Consider the following 7,623-nt stretch of genomic DNA (forward strand, 5'->3'; position numbering starts at 1 on the left):
GGAGGGGTGCGCCGGGGGCCAGGCCAGGGGACGGGGTTTCTTTGGAGGGAATAGTCGGTGTGCTGTGCATTGCCCTCATGGATAGAGGGAAAGGAGCTGCTTTGCTTCACCGCAAGCCAAGTGAGGGGGCTCTGAGGGCATCTCAGACGTTTGGTTAACGGGGAGACTTGGCGTTAGCCTAATGTGGTCCTCCAAGGTGAGCAGCCAGCAGCAGCAGAGTGAGGAGAGAGGAACGCATTGGACCAAGCTGCCATTCCACAAACAGCAGCGCAAAGGAAAGATCTCACGAGAAGGAGCTGACCTGGAGTCTCCTCAAAAGGAGAAATTCAGAAGAAGACTCCTGGCAGAGGAAAGACCCCAACCAACAGGGTCTGTGTAGGGTGTGTGTGGAATCCCAGGCCTGGGAGCAACTCAGAAAGCAGCTGCCAGGGGACAAGCACCGTGCACATGGGGGAGACTGCCTTCTGAGGTCTCAGAGGGACACTCTCCAGAAAATCCACAAACGCACTTCATGAGAGCCAGCATCCAGGGGGAGCCAACAGCACACCGCAGCTGCTCGGGCCTGGCCGTGGAACATGGTGCCGTTCCCGCCAGTCCCTTCTGCCCCGGCCTGCCTCTCAGGCTCAGCCAAGCCGGCAGCCAGCGAGCAGAAGGGGCAGCTGGGAGCCGATAAGAGGCCGCCAGGAGCGTCCCTCCTCGGCCGGCTTCCAGGCCCGGTCAGCTCCCACGAGGGCAGGGGGAAGCCTTATGCTGGATGAGAGTTTCAAGTTTTCATGGTGACACTGGACCGGACTGAAGTTATGTGATTATTAGGCTAGAGTGGACTTTTTAATGCCAAAACAAAGGGGCTATTTATTTATTATCTAAGCATGACTGGAAATGCCATGGGACCTGCCCAATATTTCATCCAGGGAGGATTTAAACTAAGGAACAGGGGGAAAGAAAGAAAAATGTTGCTGTCTTGAGTGCACGTATCTAGTGACAGTTCATTCGGTAAAACCAATTATAGTTCCAGCGGGGGAAATCAGGGAAAGGAAGGGAAGTTTAGTTTTTAAATTAAAATGTAATATACATAAGTGTACAGCTTGATAAATTTTCACAAATTGAACATACCCATATAACCAGCACCCAGATCAAACTATAACAACCCAGAAGTCTCCCTTGGGCTCCCTTTCAGTCACTCCTCCTTCCACAGGGTAATCACTGCTCTGACTTCTAACTGCATAGATGAGCCTTGGCTTTTTTGTACTTTATATAAATAGAATCATACATGATGAGCCCACTATGTCTTCTTTTGCTCAACATAGTGAGATTCATCCATATTGTCCTGTGTTGTCGTAAACCTTTTATTTTATGGTACCCCTTTCTGTGAATATAGCACACTTTATTTACCCATACTTCTGCGGATGGGCATTTGAATAATGCAGTCATAAATGTTCTAATATGTATACACCCAGAAGTAGAATTGCTGGTCCATAGACTATATGGACATTCAGCTTGAGTGGATTTTGCAAAAATGGTTGTATCAATTTTCACGCCTGCCAGAAAGAATCCTGTTGCTCCACAATCTCACCAACACGTGGTATCTGACCACCTTTTTTTTTTTTTTTTTTAGCCATTTACTTCGGTGCAAGGGAATCCCATGATGGTTTTAATTTGCTTTTTCCTGAAGACTAATACAGTTGAACATTTTCTCATGTTTATTGGACATTTTTCTACCCTACTTTGAGAAGTGGCTATTCGGGTTTTTGCCCTTTTTTTTTTTTCTAAATGGATTTTCTTTCTTCTTATTATTACTTTGTAGGAGTTCATTGTATATGTTTGCTATGAGTCCTTTATCAGATATATGTATAGTGATATCTCCTCTCAATCTAGATTGATTTTTTTACTCTCTTAAGGTATTTTGATGAATAAATGTTATTAATTTTAACATAGCCCAATATATACTGTTGGGTACAGTTCCAAATAAAAATTCTTTCTCCTGTATATCTCCAATTCACACAACATAATTTATAGACAAGATCATCTGTCCTCTGCAGTGTTGCATTTGTTATAAACTAGGTATCACATATGTGTGGGTCTGTTTTTGGACTCTCTCTATCCTGTTCTATTGCTCAGTTATCCATCCTTGCATCAATATCATGCTACTTTAATTATTTACTGTAGTTTTCTGACAGATCGTAATATCTATAACAGAATTATTTTTCAAGACTTCCTTAGAAATTCTGAGGACTATGAAATTCAAAATCAGCTTTACAAGTTTATGTCAGTTTACCTCAATAAAGCTGAAATTAAAAATAAGTAAATAAAATCAGCTTGACATTTCTGCAAAAATAATCTTGCTGGAATTTTGATTGAAATTATCTTGAATTTATATATTAACTTTTGGGAAATTGATATTTTTTAAATATTAAATTTTCTAATCCATGACCATCGTTTATCCCTCTGTTTATTTAGCTCTTATTTACTTTCAGTAATGTTTTTTAGTTTTCAGTACAGAACTCTTGTACAATTTTTACAGATACATTCCTATGTAGTTTTTGTTTTAATGCTATTGTAAATAGTATTTCTTTTGAACTTTTATTTTTATGGTTTTTGGTACATAGAATTATAGTGTATTTTTATTTACCTTGTGAAGAGTAGTATTTTGAAGAACTATCTTGTACTAGGTGCTCTTACGATACGTTCGCTTGTTCTCTTTCCCTCTTGACCACAATCTCGCAGGTACATTTTACCCTCTTTTGTGAGAGGAGGGTAATAAGGTTCAGAAGAGCTGGGAAAGTTTTCCAAAGTCACACAGAAAAGTTACACTTGAACTGGGTTTGAGGAATAGATGAATTTTCTTATCCGAACAAAAGTAACGGAAAAGGTCATCCGGGCAAAACCATCACTAACAAAAGCAAAAAAGGCAGGAAAGGAAGGGTTGTGGGTTCCTTTTGACTAGATCAGAAGGCAAGTTGGGCCGGCTGTGGAGCTGCCTGGAGTTATCATTTGTGGTTCTCTGAAGTTCTCCTCATCGACCCAAATTTCCACCCGGTGTCATTTCCTTTCAGACACAAGAACTTTCTTGAACATTTCTTTTAGTGAGTATCTACAGACAGTAAATTACCTCAGCGTTCTTCTATCTGAAAACTCTTTAGTTTTCTTTATTATTGAAGGATATTTTTACTGGACATTGAATGCTAAATTGATAGTGTTCTATTTCAATACATTAAAGAGCGCATGCTATTGTGTTTTAGCTCCATTCTTTTCTGATAAAAAATCAGATATCATTCTGATGAAATACGTACTTTTCTCTGACATTTAAAAAATTGTTTCTCTTGATCTTTGGGTCTTAGCAGTTGGACTATGATTTTAGGAGTTCTCTGAGCTAGTTGGGGTTCATAGATTTCACTAAATTAAGCAATTTTTTAAAAATCTTATTTTTTTAAAAGAAAAATTCTACCACATACTCTACTTTTTTCTAGTATCCCAATCACACATCAGTCAGCTTGTTTGTTCTACATATCACTGCAGTTTGGCTAAATATTTCAATTATTTTTTTTCTGTTCTTCAGTTTGAATAATTTTTATTCACTTTTCTTAAAATTGATTGTTCCTTTCTTCTTCAGTGTTCAATCTTTTAAACATACATTCAATCTATTTTTCTTATTGATATTGTATTTTTCACCTCCAAAATTTTAAGCTGGTTCTTTTATAGTTCCCATTTCTCTTCCAGAATTCCCCATTTACCCATCTGTTCATCTTTTCTTTTTAATTCTTTAATATATTTTAATAGCTGTCCCTAAATCCCTGTCTCAGTGCTAACATACAGGTCACCTAAGGTTCGCTTCTTTTGACTATGTTTTCTCTTTGATTAATAGTTTATATTTTCCTGCCTCTCTAAATGTCTAGTAATTTTTTATTTTGTCCTGAATATTATGGATGATACCTTACAGAGATTCTCTATTTTTGTATCTTCCCTCTGACCCTTTGAAGAAAGTTAAGTCTGTACTGGCAGGTAGTTATGCTCATGGTAGATCACATTAATCTTAAATGGGGAATTGTTTTCGGTTTTATTATAGTGGATTTATTTCCATTTTGCATGCAGTTTTAGAGTGGAGCTCTTAGTCCTGGACTTACTTCTAAGGTATGGCTTTTCTGAAGTTTTAGATATTTAGAAAGTCTGAGATATTTACCAAACCCTTTGAACTTAGCAGAGCTTGACCCTCAAACTCTTTTTCCCCAGCTCCATGCAGCTACTAGAACCTGTGCCTCCTACCTGCTGCTTTTTGCTAGGCTCCTTAGATTCTTGCTCTGTGCATTTATGGTTTTGCCATCAATAAAGAATTCTAGGGAAATCTGAATACAGAATTTAAAGGGTGGTACATAACTATTAATATAAAAGTTATATACCTCGTCACTCTGGATAGGCTAAGTTGCTCTGTAATAAACAATAAGGGGAAAATCTCAGTTTTCAGTAGATTAAAAGCAACAAGGGTTATAGTTTTCTTGAACTAACACCCCAACTGGTAACATTATAGACTCTAGACTCTGGGTTTTATTTTAATGTTTATTTGAAAAAATTATAATTACCACACAAATCCCTTGATTTTAATCATATTATTACTTAAGTTGGGTTAATTACAATAAAATGAGTCAATTTAGACAAAATACAAAATACTAATAGTACAATTGATGCCTGAAAATGGACAAAATTTCCAAGGGTGTTGTCTAAGTCACTGATGTATAAATAATGGCCTACCTTATAAATCCAAAGCAGACTTGGATTAAGGAAAAGACTAAGTTTAAGATGGTAACTTCAACAACAACACATAATTAATTAAGGTAATATAATCCTTTATTTTCAAAATTGATGATACTTTTTGGTGGTGTATCATTAAGCAAGTGTAATCTTATAAAAAATTGGGTACATTTGTAAATATGAGGAATAATAGTAAGAGTTAATAGTTAAAGTATTATAACTTGATGCTTTAACCAACACTGTCATTAACTTTTCCATAACTTTAGGTAAGTAGTAACACTGATCAGATGATGACCTCTCTACTTTGGATTTCTTAGTGTCTAGTTTAAAATTTGTAGACTAAGTCGTCACTATAATATATTTTGAGATTTGCCCATGATGATCAAAAAGAATTCAGGTTCTTCAGCAAGCTTATATAATTTTGACTTTGGCCATGAATATTTTCGTGCTCTTCAGCTCCCCTTTCTGCAGTTTCTTCAATAGCATCCCCATGCAAGACTGATGAACGATGGCAGAGATCCACATGCCACTATCGTTTCAATGCAAGCCCCTGACAACCTGAGTCAGTGTTAATGAATCAGGACGTTCATCATTGGAAAATAAGCCTTTTTCTCCCTCCCCTGACTTGCTGATACCTCTCATTAGCTGGTGGTTCTGAGAATGCCTGTGATAAGCATCTGAAGACAAAGTTGGATGGAGAAATATTCTAATCCTATTGATGGCAGAAGAAAGGGAAAGGAGCTGGGATTTTCCACCCTATTTATGGTGTTTTAATTAAGCTAAAACTTTGTTGTGTCATTTACAAGTAGGAGGCATACACAGGCAGCTGCACTTTACATATTGAGTGGCTATAAATAGAAGAATTAATATAGAAAAGATTAAAAAGCTATGTGGATAATGGGTGTCTGTTACCTCCTGGAACACTATTATGTTTTTATTAAAGAAACCAGTCTGTATAGCAGCGTTTTTTGAAATTGAATTTTCTAAATTAGTAAGATTGGCTCCAGAATTCCGAACCTGGGGACATATAAGAGAGCCTGCTTTTTCATTCTCAGTTAAAACTCTCTAAGCACAGTTCATAATTCGATGTTAATTGAATGACTTTTCATTTAAAGTCTCTCTTTCCTTAGATACCTAGAACCTATCTTGTTTTTTTGTTCACTGCTATCAGCCTTTGACATAGGGCACAATGTAGATCCTCAACAAATATTTGTGGAATAAACAAAAGAATATTTTTTTAAAAAAATGATTACATAAAAGTATTGCAAATGATTTTCTTTTTTTAAAAAAAAAATCTTGATTGATTTCAGAGAGAGGAAGGGAGAGGGAGAAAGATAGAAACATCAGTGACGAGAGGGTCATTGACTGCCTGCCTCCTGCATGCCCCCCACTGGGGATTGAGCCCACAACCCGGGCATGTGCCCTGACAGGGAATCGAACCTCCATCTACTGGATCATAGGTCTATGCTCAACCGCTGATCCACACTAGCTGGGGTAAACCTCAACATGTTTAAATAAGAGAGAAATAAAAATAGAAGATGAAGTAATTAATATGCCCACTGTTTTAATGAAAATACTAATATTATGAAATTAAGCAAATTTTACAGGAAATTTCTTAACAGATTTTACAAAAAATTTTAAGGAATTCGTGTGGTATCACTTTTCTGAGTCTTCTCTTACCACAATCTATGTGCCAAATACTGTGGGGTGGGCTGCACATACCTGGAAAACCTGGTACCTGAATCCAAAGGTGTTGGGTTCCAGAAGGAAAAGCTAGAAAGTCCTCAAACACTGTATGGTATGAATTGAAAAGATAGAGTTGTGCTAGACTCACACACAGAGTTTGTGGCTGTCAAGGAAGGCCATTGTTTTCCCATGCTGCTCCACCTTTCCTGGGCTGGGCCTGCTCCCACATCCCTGCAGTATCAGCCTGGGGAGTGACACTGACCCCTCCCTGCTGACTCCTGAAGGTCCCGCCCTGCCAGGATCACTCCCCATGGTGAGGTCAACCCTGTCTCCAGCGTGGGCCTGTGGTGAAGACTTTACTGAGGAGCTCTCAAGGAAGTTCAGACAAACTGGAGGAGTGCCAGAGTTAACACAGGGAAAAACTGAGTTGTGTAACAGTCTGGTGAGGCCATATTTTTTTCCTCCCATGCCCCACCAATGCCACCATTCCTGCACAGAACTCTCCCTCCATGTGGCCAAATCTTGGTCTATTTTAGCCTAATGAACTCTGCAGGCCTTACCCTGATGCTTCCCTGAGACCCTGCCCCACCACAAATGTCCATGGGCTCCAGATAGGTGACATCTAACCTTGGTGTACCCTAGAATTTTGCTGAGTGGCTTCAGACGCAGCACTGGCACAAGACTGAATCTGTATCAACCTGGTAAACAGCACTTGCCCCTACCTAGTGACTCATTGAGAACCTATGCCACACAACTTGTATACCACCAGAGGTTATTTCAGTGACTGAGCCTAATAGGCAGCCAGCAGTTGGAGGTGCCTTGGGCCTTTTGCTGACCTACCCTCCAGCTTGGTGCTAGTGGAAGCTGGCCTTGGTAAGCACCTTGGCCCCTCCTATGTGCACCCAGGCCCAGCAAAGGCAGCCACAAACTGTGGAACACCTGGTAGCTCCAAACACATAGCACAGGACCAGTTACAGGCAGCATCTGACATGGATCAACAGCAAAGTCCCTCCCAAGAGGCCCCAGAGCTAATACACATCAGACCATGATGTAATCAGCACACCCAAAGGAAGTCTTGGCGGGCACCAGATCCTTATGGGGCAAATTCCTCACACAGCAGTCGTACATTGTGGTCAGAGTCAATCCTCATAGTCAGCCAGCCTAAGAGCAACCCCACACCTGGACAGACCAACA

Source organism: Miniopterus natalensis, chromosome 9, assembly GCF_054644295.1.
Source record: "Miniopterus natalensis isolate mMinNat1 chromosome 9, mMinNat1.hap1, whole genome shotgun sequence".
NCBI lineage: Eukaryota > Metazoa > Chordata > Mammalia > Chiroptera > Miniopteridae > Miniopterus > Miniopterus natalensis.